This window comes from Triticum urartu, chromosome 2 (assembly GCF_003073215.2).
Source record: "Triticum urartu cultivar G1812 chromosome 2, Tu2.1, whole genome shotgun sequence".
NCBI lineage: Eukaryota > Viridiplantae > Streptophyta > Magnoliopsida > Poales > Poaceae > Triticum > Triticum urartu.
The window spans coordinates 507,565,074-507,588,936 of record NC_053023.1 but is presented as its reverse complement, the minus strand read 5'-3'; positions in this window follow the sequence as shown (position 1 = coordinate 507,588,936).

Sequence of the window (23,863 nt, the reverse complement as noted above, 5' to 3'; positions counted from 1 at the left end):
CTTTTCCTCCTAAACCATCCAAGAAAAAGGATGATGAGGATTTTGAGCGCTTTGCTGGAATGATTAGACCTATCTTTTTGCGTATGCGTTTTACTGATATGCTTAAAATGAATCCTTATGCTAAATATATGAAAGATATTGTTACTAATTGTAGCGACCAGACCTCAGACAGTCCAATCTCTGTGCTTCGGTGTCATCCCTGGATCAGTAATGCTGACACCACACAGTACTTGAAGGATTTATAATAGAGTAGCAATCACACACTTATTACATCGAGTGACTCAAAAGAGAACTTATTACAATAAATATGGCTTAAGGCCATCTAATAACGATAACAACGGAAGGCTTGGAAGATAAGTGAGTCCATCAACTCCAAGGGCATCACTAAGTATAGAACCATGACCTAAAAGCACCTTACTCGTCGTCTGAAAAGTCTGCAACATGAACATTGCAGCACGAAACGGGTCAGCACATGGAATATGCTGGCAATGTAACACATAGAGAGCAATGAAAGAATAAGACTATACTACATGCATATTTGGCTGGTGGAAAGCTCTATGGTTACAGTTTTGCGTAAAGCCAATTTTTTCCTACTGCAAAGGAATAAATTTTATTTAACTATCATGGTAGTTGTTAAACATTGAGAGTGTAGACACACTCTCAATCCCAATTAAGCATTATCATAAAAACCCAACAAAATTAATTTAGAGTAACATGATGAGATTCACATGATAATCCAAGTACTAGATACTCAAGATGTCCATAACCGGGGACACGACTAACCATGATTAGTTTATACACTCTGCAGAGGTTTGCGCACTTTTCCCCACAAGACTCGATCTCCTCTGCTGGGATTCTCGCACTACATGATGTTTGATAAATGGATGACCGAGACATAGTCTTTCAGAAGCGCTTGCACCTTACGAACGGGTAGACCGTACCAACCTACATCCCATACATCTGCCAGTCTATCACTGTAAGAGTTCGCACAACTTAGTCAACTATGCTAGAGCCCATAGTAGCTTGTGGCTGCACACAGAAGTTTCTAGTATGAATAATCTCATGATCCCTTTGAGCCTGGGTGGCGGTCCAAAAGAAAAATAGGCAATCGCTAGAATACCCAGGTGCCTCAATCCACCCAAATGTGTGTTTAAGTTGCCACCTTAGATAAACCATTAATTTAACAATCTCACATCTGTCATGGATACACTCACCCAATCCACGTCTACTAGCATAGCATGGCATAATAAGCAAATGTAGAAGTAACTCCCAAAGGTTTGATAATAAAACAGGTAATAGGTACTACCTCATCTACTTCCCAAACCCACAATTTAATTAGATCCTAATCATGCAATGGTGTGAGGATTGATCTAATGCAATAAAACTGGGTAATAGAAAGTATGATCAAAGTATTACTTGCCTTGCTGATGATCCGCAAAACCTAGCGATTCGAAGTAGCAAGCGGCGCACTCCGGGTACTCTATCGCAGACAAACAAGCATACAATAAGTACTCATCTAATGCATAGGTAAAACTCGAATAAGAATCTAACCAGATAGTTCAACTTAAGAACTCCGATTGGCAAAAAGAATCAAACCAAACCAAGCAACGAAAGACAAACGGCAAACGAAACAAGCTCCGTTTACTATTCTGGATCTAGGTCAAATTTTACTGAGGCAAAAACTTTTTTGACTTGATTAAACGGAAAGAGGGTTTCGAGACGAAACTCCAGGCGCTTGAATCACCTGATTCCGATAGACGAGCGAAAAGTTAAACTAGAACGAAAATCGGATCAGAAATCGTGATCAGAAATAATCGTAGAATAATCTGAGAAAAAGAAAAACGACGAACATAATAACGAACGAACGGACCACCCTAGGCTCGGAAAGAATCCGAGAAAAAGAATAACGACGAACAGAACAAATTTAACTAAACAATGAACACGTTCGTTAGAACGAACGGACGAGCGAACGCTCGCTAAATAAATAAACCGAAAAAACAATCTATTTAAAAAACGAAAACTAGGGTTTTCTAAAAAAACCAAATCGGTTTTTCTCAGAAAACCGGGCGGCGGGGCGGCTACCTCGGCTCGGTCCGGCGGGGCTCCGGCGGGGCTTTCGGTGGGCAGCGGCGGCAGCGGGGCGACGGCAGCAGCGGCGGCGGCGTGCGGTGCGGCACAGGCGGCGTGCGGCGGTAGCAGCGGCGGGGTGGCGGGTGGCGACTCGGGGCTCCCAAGGGGGCCCCGGGGTGGCTATTTAAGAGAGGGGGCGGCCTTGCTTGGGGAGGGGGTCGGCGGCGGAGGCGTGCCCGGCTCGGTCTCCCCGAGTCCGGCGGCAGCTCGGCGATGGAGGCGGTGGCCTGGCGGGCCGGCCTGGCTCGGCTGGGCCTTTAGCCCAGTCGGGCATGGTTTTTTTTAAAACAATTTCTCCGAAACTAAGAAAAATTCTAGAAAAATAAATAAAAATCTAAATTGCCAAAAACAAATTTTCACCATCTAAATAAAATATTTAGAAGAGGATGAACATTTTCTTGGCCCTAAATGCAATTTTTGAAAGCGTGCAATTTTTCCTAAATTCAAATAAAACCACGAAAAACTCCAGAATAAAACCTTATTTGATTTTTTATTTAAATCCTCAATATTTCTTTATTTTGGGAAAGTCATTTTATTCCCTCTCTCATATTTTTATAATAGAAATAATTGAAGATAAAGTAAATAAAATTAAATGATCCTATTTTCAAAATTTGAGAAAACTCAAATATGAAAATAACGAAATTCCCAACTCTCTCCGAGGGTCCTTGAGTTGCGTAGAATTTCTAGAATCAACCCAAAATGCAAATAAATATGATATGCAGTGATAATCTATTGTATAACATCCCAACTTGAAAATTTGGGATGTTACAAACCTACCTCCCTTAAGATGAATCTCGCCCTCGAGATTCAGGTTGGCTAGAAAATAGGTGAGGGTGGTCCTTGAGCAAATCTTCCTCTCGCTCCCAGGTGGCTTCATCCTCCGTGTGGTGGCTCCACTGAACTTTGCAAAACTTGATAACCTTGCTGCGGGTTACTCGGCTGGCATACTCAAGTCTTAACTGGTTTCACCTCATAGGTCAAATCACTGTCCAACTGAATCGCTTCCAGCGGCACTGTATCTCTCAACGGTATATCAGCCATCTCCGTGTGGCACTTCTTTAACTAGGAAACGTGGAACACGTCGTGAACTCCTGACAATCCTTCGGGCAATTCCAACTTATAAGCTACTTCTCCCATACGCTCCAAAACCTTGTATGGTCCTACAAAACGTGGCGCTAACTTTCCCTTAACTCCAAAGCGCTTAACTCCTCGAAGTGGAGATACTCGGAGATAAACTCGGTATCCGACTTCGTAAACTGTCTCCTTGCGTTTAGAATCTGCGTAGCTCTTCTGCCTGGACTGGGCTACCTTGAGCCTATCGTGAATCAATTTCACCTTCTGTTCAGACTCCTTAATCAGATCCGGTCCAAACAACTGTCGGTCTCCAACTTCATCCCATGACAACGGGGTTCTGCACCTCCTTCCGTACAAGGCTTCGAAAGGGGCCATCTTCAAACTGGATTGATAACTGTTGTTGTAAGAGAACTCTGCATATGGCAAATTGCCGTCCCAACTAGATCCATAATCTAGCACACAAGCTCTCAGCATATCCTCCAAAATCTGATTGACTCTCTCGGCCTGTCCATCTGTCTGCGGATGAAAAGCTGTAATGAATTCTAGCCTGGTACCCAAAGTTTCGTGCAACTGATTCCAGAACTTTGAGGTAAACTGGGTTCCTCTATCTGATACAATGCTCCTTGGAACTCCATGCAGACATACGATCCTGGTCATGTATATCTTTGCCAACTTGGCACTAGTATAGGTAGTCTTCACTGGGATGAAATGAGCTACCTTTGTCAAATGATCGACTACTGCCCAAATCGAGTCATAGCCTGAACGAGTTCTGGGCAAACCTGTAATAAAATCCATGCCTAGCTTATCCCACTTCCATTCGGGTATTGGCAATGGCTGTAGCAATCTGGTTGGCTTCTGATGCTCTGCCTTTGCTCTCTGACATACATCACAAACTGCTACATACTCCGCGATATCCTTCTTCATTCCGATCCACCAGAAAATATCCTTCAAATCCAGATACATCTTGGTATTTCCTGGGTGAATCGAATATGGTGAATCATGGGCCTCTTGCAGAATCAACTTCCTGATCTATGGGTCATTGGTCACATAAACACGGTCTTCAAACCATAGGGTATCGTGCTCATCCTCACGAAATCCTTTAGCTTTTCCTTTGCTCATTTTCTCCTTAATAGAAGAAATCTCCTTTTCAGTCTTCTGGGCTTCTCTGATCTTATCCATAAAAGTAGACTGAATCTCCAATGCTGCTACATAGCCTCTCGGAACTATCTCCAAACATAGCTCACGAAGATTCTCGGCTAACTCTCTTGGTAAACCTCCCGTCATTAAGGTGTTGACATGACTTTTACGGCTCAACGCGTCAGCTACCACATTAGCCTTTCCAGGGTGATAATGCAATCTCATATCATAATCCTTGATGAGCTCCAACCATCTCCTTTGCCTGAGATTTAACTCCTTCTGCATGAAGATGTACTTCAAACTCTTGTGATCTGTGTACACCTCACAATGGTTTCCAATGAGAAAATGTCTCCAGGTCTTCAACACATGCACTACGGCTGCTAACTCCAAATCATGCGTGGCATAATTCAACTCCTGAGGCTTAAGTTGTCGTGAGGCATATGAAACAACTCTTCCTTCCTGCATAAGCACTGCTCCAAGTCCTCGACGTGAAGCATCGCAATACACCTCATAATCCTTGGTTTGATCTGGCAAAATCAACACTGGTGATATAACCAAACGTTTTTTCAACTCCCGGAAACTAGCCTCACATTCTTCAGTCCATTTGAACTTGGTATCTTTCTTCAACAATTCCGTCATAGGCTTCGCAATCTTTGAGAAATTTTCAATGAATCTCCGGTAGTATCCTGCGAGTCCAAGAGAACTCCAGATCTCTCCAACTGTTGTTGGGGCTTCCCAATTTTTCACAGTGTCAACCTTGGTGGGATCTACTGCTATACCTTCTCCAGATATAACGTGTCCGAGGAATCCAACTTCCTTCAACTAAAACTCACATTTGCTAAACTTGGCATATAACTGATGTTCTCTGAGCTTTCCAAGTACCAAACGCAAATGCTCCTTATGCTCCTCTTCATTCTTTGAGTAAACTAGGATATCATCAATGAACACTACGACGAACTTGTCCAAGAACTCCATAAATACTTTGTTCATCATGTTCATAAAATATGCGGGTGCGTTAGTCAGACCAAATGACATAACGGTATGCTCATACAGCCCGTACCTGGTGGTAAAAGCTGTTTTAGGTATATCCTATTCTCGAATCTTCAACTGGTGGTATCCTGATCGCAGATCGATCTTGGAAAATACCTTAGCTCCTTGCAATCGATCAAATAGATCATTGATCATCGGTAGTGGGTACTTGTTCTTGATGGTTACTTCATTCAATCCTCGATAATCAACAACCATCCTTAATGATCCATCCTTCTTCTCCACTAGAAGTACCGACGATCCCCAAGGTGAAGAACTTGGGCGAATATAACCCTTATCCAATAACTCTTTAATCTGCTTCTTAATCTCTTCCAAATCCTTTGCGGGCATCCTATATGGTCTCGTGGATATTGGCCCTGTGCCTGGCAAAAGCTCAATCAAAAACTCAATATCTCTATCCAGTGGCATGCCTGGCAACTCCTCTGGAAATAGGTCAGGGAAATCCTTTACCACTGGTACTTCCTCCTGCACAACTCCTGTTAGGGAATTACTTGAGTCCTCTTCGGCACATGCCGGGATACATACTTGATCCTTCTTCCTTCTGGCGTTGTAAGCAAAATTGACTTAATGGTGCATTCAATGTTCCCTTCATACTTCGATAACCAATCCATGCCTAATATCACATCCAATCCTTGGGATTACAATACCATTAGGTTCAAGGGAAACACATAGTTACCAGTCCTTAATGGTAACTGATCACACCATAGACTAGCCATATACTCTGCCCCAGGCGAGGTTACTAACATGGGTGACCTAAGGGCTTGGGTTGGCAGTTTATACTTATCCACAAATCCCCTTGAGATGTATGAATGCGATGCACCAGTATCAAAAAGAACGAGTGCAGTAAATGACTTAACCAAAAACTTACCGATTACTGCATCCGGCTGCTCTTCAACCTCCTCCACGTTAACGTGGTTCACCTGTCCCCTATTGAAAGGGTTCGGCTTCTTCCCAGAGCTTCCATTGCCATTTCCATTCTGGGATTCAGGGCATTCATTGGCATAATCTCCGGTCTTCTGGCACTTAAAACAAGTGACTTGGCTCAGGTCTCTCCCACTGTGGTTGATGGGTTGCTGCGGTTCTGGCCGTTGCTTCCTCCATTCCCATTACCATTCTTGGGGCCATTATGATTGTGCGAGCTACCTCCTCCATGGGTATGCTGAAAGTGTCCTCCCGGTCTAGGGATAAAATGTGGCTTCTGCTGAGCTCCAGAATTGTACTTCCCTTGTCCATACTTCATCTTGCGGTTCTCAATCTGTTGTTGCTTCCCTTCAATCATAAGATCACGATCTACCAACTCCTGGTAGTTTTTGAAGGTTGCTACCATCAATTGCATGCTCAACTCATCATTCAGTCCTTCCAGAAACTTCTCCTGCTTAGCTGCATCCGTAGCAACGTCATCTGGGGCATAACGTGCTAGCTTACTAAAGTCCTCCACATACTGGCCAACTGTCCGTCCTCCTTGGCGCAAGTTGCGAAACTCACGCTTCTTCATGGCCATAGCTCCTGCTAAAACATGGGCAGTACGGAAAGCTTGCTGAAACTCGTCCCATGTGACAGTGTCGATAGGGAAAGTGGCTGTGAAATTCTCCCACCATGATGTTGCGGGTCCTTCAAGCTGATGTGCGGCAAACTTCACCTTTTCCGAATTTGTGCATCCTGCCATGGTCAACTCCCTAGCTGTCTTGCGGAGCCAATCATCTGCTACTATCGGCTCGGTGCTACTAGAGAACACCGGCGGATTCAGCCTAAGAAAACGGGCTAAGTGATCAACATGTGGTGGTGGTGGTGGGTTGTTGTTGTTCCCCTGATTCTGATTCTGGACTAGCAACTGCATCAATGTGTTCTGCTGCTGGATCAACTGAGTGAGCTCCGGTGGGAAGGTAAATCCGGGGTCATGTCTCGGAGGCATCTGAGGGTTTAGAAAAGATGAGATTAAGAATAGAGGGGGTCTAGAGAGAAAACACTACCCATATGCACATGAGGCAAAACAAGCAATTTACTTCATTCAATCAAACAAGGGCATACAATCGATCTAACTATCGCAAAAGTGCTCGGATACTATATTTACATGGTGGACTACTACTACTGATGAGGTGGTCTACTAGAAATATTCTTCGGTTGCAGACTCCATGATATCTGCTCCAGCTTCATCAACATAGTCATCATCACTATCATCTGGATCCGAGTCGGTGTCGTCGATGATGATGTAGTCTTTAGGGCGAATCTAGTTGGGTTCTTCGTCTTCTTCTACTGGTGCAGGGCCTCCATAAATATTTCGATCTTCTTGATCAGGTCGTCATTCTTCTCCACTAGTACTTCGATTTCCTCTTCATAATCTTCACGCGTAGCCTTGAGTTCTTCCTCCAGTTCCTTGATTCTTGTTCTTGTCTTCTTTAGATCTATCATGTCGGCGCACATCTGGTTCTCCTGACGTCGAATGTGCTGGTTCAACTCCTGGATAAAAGCTGTAATTGATCTATCCTTCTTGGTGCTGATCATCTCCCAGTGGTCATCTCGGCGCCCACAAATCTGGTAGATAGTATCCTTGAGATCATTGCGGTAAACTTCTCCAATACGTCCCATGGCGATGTGAGCTGCCATGTTCCTTCCTAGACTCCATGTCGGTGCATCAAAGGAAAACTCTATGGGCTCGGTGACTGGCATGAACGTCCTTCCTGGAACTTGAACTTGAATCATCCAGCGCTCCTCTTCAGGTATAGTGGCGTTGTAGGTTCCGGTGAAGCTTGGTACTCCGATGTTCAGGTACTTAGTGACTTCCTTCAGGTGACGTCCAAAGGGTGTATCTTCATCCGGCTGGGTGAACTTGTTCCTTGCATCCGCCATCCTAAAAGAGTAGAAAAGATGAGGAGTCAGAATGAGAAGAGCGAGTAGTGATCTAGGGCTTTAGCTTAGTGGTCGTGTCCTACAGTCAGCGTGTGCTCTGACACCATCTTGTAGTGACCAGACCTCAAACGGTCCAATCTCTATGCTCCGGTGTCATCCCTGGATCAGTAATGCTGACACCACACAGTACTTGAAGGATTTATAACAGAGTAGCAATCACACACTTATTACATCGAGTGACTCAAAAGAGAACTTATTACAATAAATATGGCTTAAGCCCATCTAATAACAATAACAGCGGAAGGCTTGGAAGATAAGTGAGTCCATCAACTCCAACGGCATCACTAAGTATAGAACCACGACCTAAAAGCACCTTACTCGTCGTATGAAAAGTCTGCAACATGAACGTTGTAGCCCGAAATGGGTCAGCACATGGAATATGCTGGCAATGTAACACATAGAGAGCAATGAAAGAATAAGACTATACTACATGCATATTTGGCTGGTGGAAAGCTCTATGGTTACAGTTTTGCGTAAAGCCAATTTTTCCCTACTGCAAAGGAATAAATTTTATTTAACTATCATGGTAGTTGTTAAACATTGAGAGTGTAGACACCCTCTCAATCCCAATTAAGCAATTTCATAAAAACCCAACAAAATTAATTTAGAGTAACATGATGAGATTCACATGATAATCCAAGTACTAGATACTCAAGATGTCCATAACCAGGGACACGGCTAACCATGATTAGTTTATACACTCTGTAGAGGTTTGCGCACTTTTCCCCACAAGACTCGATCTCCTCCATTGGGATTCACGCACTACATGATGTTTGAGAAACGGATGACCGAGACATAGTCTTTCAGAAGCGCTTGCACCTTACGAACAGGTAGACCGTACCAACCTACATCCCCTACATCTGCTAGTCTACCACTGTAAGAGTTCGCACAACTTAGTCAACTATGCTAGAGCCCATAGTAGCTTGTGGCTGCACACGGAAGTTTCTAGTATGAATAATCTCATGATCCCTTTGAGCCTGGGTGGCAGTCCAAAAGAAAAACACGCAATCGCTGGAATACCCAAGTGCCTCAGTCCACCCAGATATGTGTTTAAGTTGCCACCTTAGATAAACCATTAATTTAACAATCTCACATTTGTCGTGGATACACTCACCCAATCCACGTCTACTAGCATAGCATGGCATAATAAGCAAATGTAGAAGTAACTCCCAAAGGTTTGATAATAAAACAGGTAATAGGTACTACCTCATCTACTTCCCAAACCCACAATTTAATTAGATCCTAATCATGCAATGGTGTGAGGATTGATTTAATGCAATAAAACTGGGTAATAGGAAGTATGATCAAAGTGTTACTTGCCTTGCTGATGATCCGCAAAACCTAGCGATTCGAAGTAGCAAGCGGCGCACTCCGGGTACTCTATCACAAACAAACAAGCATGCAATAAGTACTCATCTAATGCACAGGTAAAACTCGAATAAGAGATCTAACCAGATAGTTCAACTTAGGCACTCCGGTTGGCAAAAAGAATCAAATCAAACGAAGCAACGAAAGACAAACGGCAAACGAAACAAGCTCCATTTACTATTCTGGATCTAGGTCAAATTATACTGAGGCAAAAACTTGTTTGACTTGATTAAACGGAAAGAGGGTTTCGAGACGAAACTCCAGGCACTTGAATCGCCTGATTCCGATAAACAAGCGAAAAGTTAAACTAGAACGAAAATCAGATCAGAAATCGCGATCAGAAATAATCGCGGAATAATCCGAGAAAAAGAAAAACGACGAACAGAATAACGAACGAACGTTTGTTTTCTGGAACTAAACTATGAACACGTTCGTTAAAATGAACGGACGAGCGAACTCTCGCTAAATAAATAAACCGGAAAAAACCGATCTATTTAAAAAAACGAAAACTAGGGTTTTCTAAAAAAACCAAATCGGTTTTTCTCAGAAAACCGGGCGGCGGGGCGGCTACCTCGGCTTGGTCCGGCGGGGCTCTGGCGGGGCTTCCGGTGGGCAGCACCGGTGGCGGGGCGGCGGCGGCGGGGCGGAGGCAGCAGGGCGGCGGCGTGCGGCACGTCGCAGGCGGCGGCAGCTGCGGCGGGGCGGCGGGTGGCGACTCGGGGCTCCCAGGGGGGGCCCGGGGTGGCTATTTAAGAGAGGGGGCGGCCTTGCTTGGGGAGGGGGTCGGCGGCGGAGGCCCGGCTCGGTCTCCCCGATTCCGGCGGCAGCTCGGCGAGGGAGGCGATGGCCTGGCGAGCCGGCCTGGCTCGGCTCGCCCTTTAGCCGAGTCGGGCGCGGGTTTTAAAAAAAACAATTTCGCCGAAACTAAGAAAAATTTTAGAAAATAAATAAAAATCTAAAATTGCCAAAACAAATTTTCACCGTCTAAATAAAATATTTAGAACAGGATGAAAATTTTCTTGGCCCTAAATGCAATTTTTGAAAGCGTGCAATTTTTCCTAAATTCAAATAAAACCACGAAAAACTCCAGAATAAAACCTTATTTGATTTTTTAATTTAAATCCTCAATATTTCTTTATTTTGGGAAAGTCATTTTATTCACTCTCTCATAATTTTTATAATAGAAATAATTGAAGATAAAATAAATAAAACCAAATGATCCTATTTTCAAAATTTGAGAAAACTCAAATATGAAAATAACGAAATCCCCAACTCTCTCCGAGGGTCCTTGAGTTGCGTACAATTTCTAGGATCAACCCAAAATGCAAATAAATATGATATGCAGTGATGATCTATTGTATAACATCCCAAATTGAAATTTTGGGATGTTACACTAATAAAAGAAAGATACCAGAAGCTGAAATTTCCACCATGCTTGCTAATTATACTTTTAAGGGTGGAATACCAAAGAAACTTGGAGATCCAGGAGTACCAGGTATACCATGCTCCATTAAAAGAAACTATGTTAAAACTGCATTATGTGATCTTGGAGCCGGTGTTAGTGTTATGCCTCTCTCTTTATATCGTAGACTTGATTTGAATAAGTTGACACCTACTGAAATATCTTTGCAAATGGCTGATAAATCAACTGCTATACCTGTCGGTATTTGTGAGGATGTGCCTGTTGTGGTTGCAAACGGTACTATTTTAACGGATTTTGTTATTCTTGATATTCCCGAGGACGATAGTATGTCTATTATTCTTGGAAGACCTTTTTGAATACTGCAGGGGCTGTTATTGATTGCACCAAAGGCAATGTCACTTTTCGTGTTAATGGTAATGAGCATATGGTACACTTTCTGAGGAAACAACCTCAAGTCCACAGTATCAATTCTATTGGAAAAAATTCCAACTATTACTATTAGAGGTCTTGAATTCCCTCTTCCTACTGTCAGGAAGAAATATGATATCCTTATTGTTGGGGACATGCTTATCCCCGTTGAGGTAACCTAGTGTTATTCGAAAATTCTCCGGTTCCATGTTATTCAGAATGAGTTTGTTAACAAGACCTGATCAACCTTGTTAGTGAATTCCTTTTGATGAGCATGAGATGGATGAATTTAGAAAACACAACTCTTTGTACCCTTCTTTTTTACTTTCTGTTATTTATATTAATAAAGCAAAAATAGTATTTTCTGCCTATTTTCTGAATTATCCATGCGATAAAAAATACCCCGAAAATAAAGGTTCTCCAAATGCCCTGAAAATTAAATATGATTTTTTCTAGAATATTTGAGAATATCTGGCACTGAAAACTCATCAGGGGGAGCAAGCACCTGGCCACGAGGGTCCAGGGCGCGCCCACCCCCTGGGCGCGCCCCCTGCCTCATGGGCCCATGGTGGCTCCCCTCCACTTATTCCAGCCACCACACACTCCTTCTTCCTCCCAAAAAATCACCAACCAGCTCAAGCACGAGTTCTAGCTCATTTTGCTGCGATTTTCGATCTCCTTGCTCAAAGCACCTCTCACAAAACTGCTTTGGGGGATTGTTCCTTGGTATGTGACTCCTCCAATGGTCCAATTAGTTTTTGTTCTAGCGCTTTGTTCATTGCAAATTTGTGCTGCCTAGGTGACTGATACGTCTCCAACGTATCTATAATTTTTTTTATTGTTCCATGCTATTATATTATCAACCTTGGATGTTTTATATGCATTTATATGCTATTTTATATGATTTTTGGGACTAACCTATTAACCCAGAGCCCAGTGCAAGTTTCTATTTTTTTGCCTATTTTAGAGTTTTGAAGAAAAGGAAAATCAAACGGAGTCCAATTGACCTAAAACTTCACGGAACTTATTTTTGGAAAGAAAGCAACCCGGGAGACTTGGAGTCCACGTCAACGGAGCTTCGAGGAAGCCACGCGGTAGGGGGCGCGCCCACCCCCTGGGCGGGCCCTCCACCCTCGTGGGCCCCTCGTGGCCCCCCTGACGTACTTCTTCCACCTATATATCTCCATATACCCTAAAACTACCATGGAGCACAATAGATCGGGAGTTCCGCCGCCAGAAGCCTCCGTAGCCACCGAAAGCCAATCTAGACCCGTTCCGGCACCCTGCTGGAGGGGGAATCCCTCTCCGGTGGCCATCTTCATCATCCCGGTGCTCTCCATGATGTGGAGGGAGTAGTTCTCCCTCGGGGCTGAGGGTATGTACCAGTAGCTATGTGTTTGATCTCTCTCTCTCTCGTGTTCTTGAAGTGATACGATCTTGATGTATCGCGAGCTTTGCTATTATATTTGGATCCTATGATGTTTCTTCCCCCTCTACTCTCTTGTAATGGTTTGAGTTTCCCCTTTGAAGTTATCTTTTCGGATTGAGTCTCTAAAGATTTGAGAACACTTGATGTATGTCTTGCCGTGCGTATCTGTGGTGACAATGGGATACCACGTGATTCACTTGATGTATGTTTTGGTGATCAACTTGCGGGTTCCTCCCATGAACCTATGCATAGGGGTTGGCACACGTTTTCGTCGTGATTCTCCGGTAGAAGCTTTGGGGCACTGTTTGAGGTCCTATGTGTTGGTTGAATAGATGAATCTGAGATTGTGTGATGCATATCGTATAATCATACCCCACGGATACTTGAGGTGACATTGGAGTATCTAGGTGACATTAGGGTTTTGGTTGATTTGTGTCTTAAGGTGTTATTCTAGTACGGACTCTAGGGCTGTTTGTGACACTTATAGGAATAGCCCAACGGATTGATTGGAAAGAATAACTTTGAGGTGGTTTTGTACCCTACCATAATCTCTTCGTTTGTTCTCCGCTATTAGTGACTTTGGAGTGACTCTTTGTTGCATGTTGAGGGATAGTTATATGATCCAATTATGTTATTATTGTTGAGGGAATTTGCACTAGCGAAAGTATGAACCCTAGGCCTTGTTTCAACGCATTGCAATACCGTTTACGCTCACTTTTATCATTTGTTACCTTGCTGTTTTTATATTTTCAGATTACAAATACCTTTATCTACCATCCATATACCACTTGTATCACCATCTCTTCGCTGAACTAGTGCACCTATACAATTTACCATTGTATTGGGTGTGTTGGGGACACAAGAGACTCTTTGTTATTTGGTTGCAGGGTTGCTTGAGAGAGACCATCTTCATCCTACGCCTCCTACGGATTGATAAACCTTAGGTCATCCACTTGAGGGAAATTTGCTACTGTCCTACAAACCTCTACACGTGTAGGAGTAGTAGACATCAGTGACCATGTTCTTGAGGCCCAACAACATCTACAAGAAGAAGGTCATGTAGTAGACATCAGTGACCATGTTCTTGAGCTTGCATGTCAAATTTATATGGTTCCAAGTAGTTCTAATGCGTGATATAGTCTCTAGGCACTTGTAGGAGTAGTTGCTATCAATTTCGTTGAGTTTGGTTCACTTTTATTTTGAAGTTACTAAAAATTTCAGAAATTTTCAGAAAAAGATGAAGAGATTTTTGAGGGGCTCTTCGAGTCGAAGCTCGAAGGATAAGCAAAGTGAAGAAAAAGAGAGGCCCAAATATAATCTGCCTCGCACCACGGAGGTTCGGCCGTGTGAATGTCCTTGTGATGATTTCTTGACAGCGGCCGGGATTTATGATGTGGCTGAGAATGCAAGCCTCATGGACTTCCTCCGTGACCAACGCGAACAGTATCTCTTACTCACTAATATCTTTGTGCAAAATTTTCATTTCCATTCTAGGAGGTCACCACCTATGGTGGATTTTTATTTATATGATGAGTATAAGGAGATGACCCTTCGTGAATTTTGTGAGGTTTGCAAGTTGCCCTTTTTGGGCATCATAGAGGAACCACATCGTGACGATGTGGATGGGTTTATTGATACCATTGCTGTAGGGGAAACGAGGAAGGTTTCCGACGCACAAATTACTACCATACACTTTCCTATTCTACGTTACTTTGCTATATTTGCTAGTAGATGCTTAATTGGGCGCGGAAACTGTGGAAACTTGAGTGCCCCTGATATTGTTATTTTGTGCCATGCCTTATTTCGTGATGACACATTTAGTATGGGCGTTATTGCTGCAAAGCGGTTAAACCTTAACCGTACTAAGGGCCCCATCTTGGGAGGAATCTTCGCCTCGCGCCTCGCTGCATACTATAACATACCTATTAGGCATTATGAGAAAGAAGAAAATTTGCCGCCTCCTGTTTATCTAGATTATAAGAGTATGGTAGCACATGATTTTATTGTTAAGAATAGGGAAAAGAGCTTAAGTACAAATTAATATTTGGTAAAAATCATCCTGAGACTATTACCTTGCCTGCTCCTTCCTTGTTTGATTTATCTGCAGGCAAGTACCTTGTTCCGTTGGAGGTCATTCATGCCTACCAGAACCCTACATCAGCTACAGAGCCAGACCCGGGACCACAATTTGATCCTCCACGACAGTCTGATTACTAGTGGGATCCGGAGGTGATTGCCAACCAGTGGCAATCCGAGGCTTCTTCATAGTACGACCCCAACTATTACTTTGGATATCCATCAGGCCAGCCGTGGCCAGAGACCAACTTAGGCCAAAAGCCTAAGCATGGGGGAGTACGTATTTCTCACCGACATTACATTCATGTTCACACACTCATCGCTAGTTGTCGGTGCTCATACTTTTTCATTGTATCATCCATGCTAGTTTATTTTCCTTTTTATGCTTTCTTCTTGTGTGTTTAATAAACCTTAAGAAAAACAAAAAAAATACTTGTAACTTTTAATTAGTTTACTTTCCTTGCTTGTAGTAGTAACTAAAAAGAAAACCCACATTCTTCTTTTGCTTGTTGGGAGCTTTCCCGTGTAAATAGTTTTATTTCTTTCTTGTTCTTTGGGGTCGAGAGGAGAAGACCATAATGAAAATGTTGAGTGGCTCTTATATGCATTATTGTTGATCTAATAAAGAGCCCATTACCTTGTCTTCTCTCTTGAATTGAATGCTTACAGATTCCAGCTTAGTCCAATGCACGTGCACTATTATTATTATCCACACTATTCGGTCGTGCAAGTGAAAGGCAATAATGATGATTATATGATGAACTTATTGAGATGAGAAAAGTTGGTATGAACTCGACCTCTCTTGTTTTTGTAAATATGATTAGTTCATCGTTCCTGATTCAGCCTATTATCAATAAACATGTTTGCAATGACAATTAGAGATTGTAGTTGCTTATGCCATGCTTAATTAGCTAGGAGCTTATAATGGTTTACCTTGCATGCCAACATGCTATTAAAATGGTTGTGATGTGGTATGATAGGGTGGTATCCTCTTTTGAATGATTCGAGTGGCTTGACTTGGCACATGTTCACGCATGTAGTTGAAACAAAATTAACATAGCCTCTACGATATTTATGTTCATGGTGCATTATATCCTACTCATGCTTGCATTCGATGTTGATTAATTTTAATGCATGTTCATGACTGTTGTCGCTCTCTAGCTGGTCGCTTCCCAGTCTTTTGCTAGCCTTCACTTGTACTAAGCGGGAATACTGCTTGTGCATCCAATTCCATAAACCCCAAAGTTATTCCATATGAGTCCACCATACCTACCTATATACGGTATCTACCTATCGTTCCAAGTAATTTTGTATGTGCCAAACTCTAAACCTTCAAATAAACATTCTGTTTTGTATGCTCGAATAGCTCATGTATCAACTAGGGTTGTCTGTATCTTCCATGTTAGGCGGGTTATTCTCAAGAGGAGTGGACTCCACTCCTCACTCACGAGAAAATGGCTGGTCACCGGGATGCTCAGTCTCATGCTTTATGCAAATCAAATCAAAATAACTACAAACAAAACTCCCCCGGGACTCTTGTTAGTTGGAGGCACTCGTTGTTTCGAGCAAGCCATGGATTGATGCTTGTTGGTGGAGGGGGAGTATAAACTTTACCATTTTGTTTGGGAACCGCCTATAATGTGTGTAGCATGGAAGATATCGCCATCTCTTGGTTGTTATGTTGACAATGAAAGTATGCCGCTCAAAATATTATTCATATCTATTTCAAAATCAATCTCTAGCACCTCTACAAATCCCTGCTTCCCTCTGCGAAGGGCCTATCTATTTACTTTTATGTTGAGTCATCACCCTCTTATTAAAAAGCACTAGTTGGAGAGCACCGCTGTCATTTGCATTCATTACTGTTAGTTTACATTGAGTATGACTTGACTGGATCTCTTTTACCATGAATTACAATGTCTAGTCAGTCCTTGATCTTTAAAGGTGCTCTGCATTTATGTTTTGCGGTCTCAGAAAAGGCTAGCGAGATACCATCTTGTTATATCATATCATGATTGTTTTGAGAAAGTGTTGTCATCCGAGATTTATTAGTATTGCTCGCTAGTTGATTATGCCATTGATATGAGTAAACATGATACCTAAATGTTATTGTGAATATGGTTAGTTCATAATCTTTGCTGAAAACTTGAATGTTGGCTCTACATATTTACAACAACAAGAGCAAACAGAGTTTGTAAAAGTTTTTCTTTATCACTTTCAGTTTATCAACTGAATTGCTTGAGGACAAGCAAAGGTTTAAGCTTGGGGGAGTTGATACGTCTCCGTCGTATATACTTTTCCAAACACTTGTGCCCTTGTTTTGGACTCTAACTTGCATGATTTGAATGGAACTAACCCGGACTGACGCTGTTTTTTCAGCAGAATTGCCATGGTGTTATTTTTGTGCAGAAATAAAAGTTCTCGGAATGACCTAAAACTTCACGGAGAATTATTTTGGAATATATAAAAAATATTGGAAGAAGAATCCACGTCAGGGGGGCCTCCACCTGTCCACGAGGGTGGGGGCGCGCCTACCCCCTGCCTCGTGGGCCCCCTGACGCTCCACCGACCTCAACCCTGACTCCATATATTCACTTTCGGAGAGAAAAAATCAGAGAGAAGGATTCATCCCGTTTTACGATACAGAGCCGCCGCCAAGCCCTAAACTCTCTCGGGAAGGCTGATCTGGAGTCCGTTCGGGGCTCCGAAGAGGGGAATTCATCGCCATCGTCATCATCAACCTTCCTCCATCACCAATTTCATGATGCTCACCACCGTGCATGAGTAATTCCATCATAGGCTTGTTGGACGGTGATGGGTTGGATGAGATTTATCATGTAATCGAGTTAGTTTTGTTAGGGTTTGATCCCTAGTATCCATTATGTTCTGAGATTGATGTTGCTATGACTTTGCTATGCTTAATGCTTGTCACTAGGGCCCGAGTGCCATGATTTGAGATTTGAACCTATTATGTTTTCATCAATATATGAGAGTTCTTGATCCTATCTTGCAAGTCTATAGTCACCTACTATGTGTTATGATCCTGCAACCCCGAAGTGACAATAATCGGGACCACTCCCGGTGATGATCGTAGTTTGAGGAGTTCATGCATTCACTATGTGTTAATGCTTTGGTCTGGTACTCTATTAAAAGGAGGCCTTAATATCCCTTAGTTTCCAATAGGACCCCGCTGCCACGGGAGGGTAGGACAAAAGATGCCATGCAAGTTCTTTTCCATAAGCACGTATGACTATATTCGGAATACATGCCTACATTACATTGATGAACTGAAGCTAGTTCTGTGTCACCCTAGGTTATGACTGTTACATGATCGATCGCATCCGGCATAATTCTCCATCACCGATCCATTGCCTACGAGCTTTCCATATATTGTTCTTCGCTTATTTACTTTTCCGTTGCTATCGTTATCATCACTATAAAACACCAAAAATATTACTTTGCTACCGTTACTACTACTATCATATTACTTTGCTACTAAATACCTTGCTGCAGATATTAAGTTTCCAGGTGTGGTTGAATTGACAACTCAGCTGCTAATACTTGAGAATATTCTTTGGCTCCCCTTGTGTCGAATCAATAAATTTGGGTTGAATACTCTACCCTCGAAAACTGTTGCGATCCCCTATACTTGTGGGTTATCAGTAATTTACATCACTATAAGCCTTGCAAGCAATGTAGCTAATGAGTTAGTTACAGGATGTAGCATTACGGAACGAGTAAAGAGACTTGCCGGTAACGAGATTGAACTAGGTATTGAAATACCGACGATCGAATCTCAGGCAAGTAACATACCGATGACAAAGGGAACAACGTATATCATTATGCGGTTTGACCGATAAAGATCTTCGTAGAATATGTAGGAACCAATATGAGCATCCAGGTTCCGCTATTGGTTATTGACCGGAGACATGTCTCAGTCATGTCTACATAGTTCTCGAACCCGTAGGATCCGCACGCTTAACGTTCGGTGTTGATTGGTATTACGAGTTTACGTGTTTTCATGTACCGAAGGTAGTTCGGAGTCCCAGATTTGATCATGGACATGACGATGAGTCTCGAAATGGTCGAGACATAAATATTGATATATTGGAAGCCTATGTTTGGACATCGGAATGGTTCCGGATGAGTTCGTGCATTTTCCGGAGTACCGGGAGGTTACCGGAACCCCCCGGGGAGTATATGGGCCTTATTGGGCCTTAGTGGAAAAGAGGAAAGGGAAGGAAAAAGGTGGGAGGCGCGCCCCCCTTGCCCAATCCGAATTGGGAGGGGGTCGACCCCCCCCCCCCTTTCCTTTATCCTCTCCTTCCCTTCCTTCTCTCCTACTCCTACTACATGGAAAGGGGGAATCCTACTCCCGATGGGAGTAGAACTCCCCTAGGGCGCGCCATAGAGAGGGCCGGCCCTCCCCTCCTCCACTCCTTTATATACGGGGGAGGGGGCACCCCATATACACACAAGTTGATCATTGATCTTTTAGCCGTGTGCGGTGCCCCCCTCCACCATAATCCACCTCGGTAATATTGTAGCGGTGCTTAGGCAAAGCCCTCTTCTGGTAGCAACATCATCACCGTCATCACGCCGTCATGCTGACGAAGCTCTCCCTCGAAGCTCTACTGGATCGTGAGTTCGCAGGACGTCATTGAGCCGAACGTGTGCAGATCGCGGAGGTGCCGTACCTTCGGTGCTAGATCGGTCGATCGTGAAGACTTACGACTACATCAACCACGTTGTCATAACGCTTCCGCTTATGGTCTACGAGGGTATGTAGACAACACTCTCCCCTCTCGTTGCTATGCATCACCATGATCTTGCGTGTGTGTAGGATTTTTTTTGAAATTACCGCGTTCCCCAACAGTTCCAGCTACCATCACCTCCCACGACGCATCCTGCGATGCGCGACACGGGAGGAACCCTACCCGCGGCCGCCCACCCACCCTGCCTCTCTCGGTCGCCCTCCCCCGCCACCGGCTTAGGCAGAAGGGGGGAGGGTCTGTCTCTTTCCTCTCCGCTCGGATCTTGGAGGGCACGAGACTTCCTGCGAGCAGAGGCGCTGGCTGACGCATGGCCTAGCAGAATGGCGGCGGGCGCGAGGGCTTGCGACACAGTCGCCTGGCGGCGAGTTGGTGGTGCTCTTGCATTCTTCTGAAGTGTAGTGGTTGCGGGGAGTCCTCATGGGTGGCTACGGGCAGGCCAAATCCCGTCCAGATCCGGCCATTCCGGTAAGGTTTGGATCCGGGTCCCGGCAGGCGGCACGGGGCTAGGTGCATGGAGGGAGGTGTTGGATCAGGTATGGTGGGGCTTGGGCGCGCACGGATGGTGTGGTGCGCATTGCTCCAGATGCTTCTTCCCCTAGCTGGGGCGTGTGGAGGTGGGTCCGGCGGCTGTCTAACAAAGCTCGACTGGGGTTGGAGGGTGCAGGTGGAGGGTGATGTCTCTGACGTATCTATATTTTTTGGTTGTTTAATGCTATTATATTATCAATCTTGGATACTTTATATGCATTTTTATGCTATTTTATACTCCCTCCGTTCTGAATTACTTGTCTTGGATTTGTCTAGATACGGATGTATCTAGACTCATTTTGGTGCTAGATACCTCCATGTCTAGACAAATCCAAGACAAGTAATTCGGAACGGAGGGAGTATTAGTTTTGGGAACTAACCTATTAACCAAGTGCCTAGTGCCAGTTATTGTTCTTTGCCTGTTTTTGTTTTTTTTCAGAAAATCAGTATCAAACGGAGTCCAAACACTACGAAACATTTTGACAATTTTTTTCTGGACAAAAGAGAACCTAGAAGCTTCGGGAGGAGACCAGACGATAACACAGGAGACTACAAGGCAATAGGGCGCTCCCTGATGCCTTATGGGCCCAACGTGGCTCCGTCTGACTTAAGTCCACTTCTATAAATTGTCCAATATTGGGAAACTGCCAGAGAGCCATCCAAAACAATTTTTCTGCCGCCACAAGCTTCTGTTCTTCAACGATCCCATCTGGAGATCTTTTCTGATACTCTGCCGGAGGGGGAATCGATCACGGAGGGCTTCTACATCATCCCTAACGCCTTCCAATAATGCATGATTAGTTCACCATAGAACTATGGGTCCATAACTAGTAATTAGATGGCTTATTCTGTCTTTGATCTTCAATAGAATGTTCTCCTTGATCTTCATGGTGTTCTATCCGATGTAATCTTCTTTTGCGGTGTGTTTGTTGTGATCCGATGAATCATGGGTTTATAATCAGACTATTCATTGAAAGTAATTGAGTCTTTTCTGAACTTTATTATGCATGATTATGATAGATTTCTATTTCCCTCCGATCTATCCGTTTGGTTTGGCCAACTAGATGATTTATCTTCATTGGGAGAGGTGCTTTGTACTGGGTTCAATCTTGTGGTTTCCTCATCTCGTGATAGAAGGGGTAGCGAGGCTCGTATTGTATTGCTGCTACTAAGGATAAAACAATGGGGTTTATTCATATTTCTTGAGTTTAATTTGTCTATATTATGTCATCTTGCTTAAGGCGTTACTCTGTTTGTTCTGAACTTAATACCATAGATGCATGCTAGATAGTGGTTGATCAGTGGATAATAGTAGTAGATGCATGCAGGAGTCGGCCTACTTGTCATGGATGTGATGCCTATATATATGATCATTGCCATGAATAACATCATAACTATGCGCTTTTCTATCAATTGCCCAACAGTAATTTGTTACTCATCGTATGCTATTGTTTCAAGAGAGAAGGCTCTAGTAAAAACTATGGTCCCGGGGTCTACTTTAAATCATATTATATAAAAATCAAAATTACATTGCTGTGATTTATTTACTTTTGTTTTTTATCTATCTACCACTATCAGAATTAATCCTTGTAAGTAACGAGTTCAAGTCATCGAACGAGACTGAGCCTAGTTAAATAATAACAATAATTAATACATTTGTTTGAGGAAAATAAATATCAAATAGCATGCTAATTAGTAGGAACGAGTAAGCAGTTAACATGGTATGTAAAATAGACAACATAGTTTAAGAGAAAACTCCCCCTTCTCCCTTCCGCCACCGACATACGAGGCCGACATGCAAAGCCCTCCTAGCAAGTAGCGGTGGCGGGCTCGGGCCTCCACATGGTGGGGATCCCCTGGCCTGCGAGTCGAGCAGGCCCTAAGGCTGGTCACAATGGGCAAGAACATAACCTAGTAACTTACACACTTCCCTAGAGTATGTTACTACCTCCATAGTGGGTAGGAACATCTATGTAGTGTCATGCAACGATGTATTTATTAGGTTAATAGACTCATTGTTTCTTGGAGTGTGTGATGTTCCGGTAACTTAGCTAGTTACCACAAGCACCTCTCTCTTCATTAAATATGTGCCACATAAGCAAAGTTGTATTGGAGTGTGTGATGTTACTCCTAAGTTCCTCCCCATTGTGACCAGCCTAAATGGGAAGCGCGTAAGCCGAGGCTCGGGCTTTGAGAATGCAGAGAGCAGGAGGTTTATCCTCCATTTATGAAAAAAAATAGACAACATAACATTAAAAACTTTTAGGCACAATAGAAGGCAAAATTAAACTGGGAGGATATATATCACATGGAAACAACATGCAAAGAAAACTTCGTGGAAACCATGTTTGAAAGTTTCAGAAAAAAATGTGAAAAAGTATGGGATATTAAGAGCATCTACAACCGGCATCCTTAAATCATCTTCAAACGTCTACGGACGTGACCGGTCAGTGACCGAACAAGAGAGAGAAGAAAAAAAGTGATTCAACCGGACCCCTCATGTCATTCGTATACGTTCAGGTTGTCTGTGAACCCTCATATTGAGGACAAATATAGGGAGGATATGACATATGAGGACACACGGACGCGCCCGAACGCGTCCAGTCGGTCCGCCATGTAGGACGCGCCCACCCCGGACCACCTTTTTTCTTTCTTTATTCTTTTTTCCTTCTCTCTCTTCATCTCCACCAATCACGTGCAAGTGACTGAACATATGAGAAAGAAAATGAGGAGTGTGGCTGCATGAACGGACAAATAGGGGATCAAAACGGACACACCCGATGACTGATCGGGCACGTCCATGGACGTTTAGGGGAGTAGATTTGGTAAGTCTGGTTGTTGATGCTTTAAGCTTCACCAAATTCTAAGTTGAAACACATTACTATTCAGTGTTGAATTTGTTTCTCTCATAGCTTGCATCCCTATTCAGTGCTGAATTTGTTTTTATCATAGCCCGCATCTCGTAATGTATTTGAATTTGAATTTTTGCATGGCAATAGAATATCACCTCTTAACATCTCTTTTTTCTTGAGATTTTTTTGAAACTTTAAAACATCGTTTCCGCGTGGTTTACATCGGTTTTCATCGAATGTTGGTTTACATGTGATATTCTCCCAATCAAACTGGGCATAGCAGAAATATGTATACTAGAAAAGGTAATGTAAACAAGCATTTGAAGATCCTCAGCTCAAGTGTTTCTTGCTGGAGACCATCCATGGCAAATAACAAACTATTCTTGTTGCTTCTTTTGTGTGTGTGTGTGTGTGTGTGTGTTTGTGTGTGTGTGTGGACACACCGCGGTTTCAACCCGCGTCACCATGAGCAAGTGAGCTCGTATGATTATTGTTGACGTATAATGTGTTGTCTGGTCTTTTCTATCAGATACCATATAATGCATTGGTTAGAGCATGCACTTCTACATGGTATCGGAGCCAAGAGGTCTTGAGTTCAAGACCTGGCTGGCGCAATTAAATTGCAACTCACTTTCGATCCATGTTTAGGCCTGAGAAAGCCACACGTGAAGAGGAGTGTTGACGTATAATGTGTTGCCTAGTCTTTTCT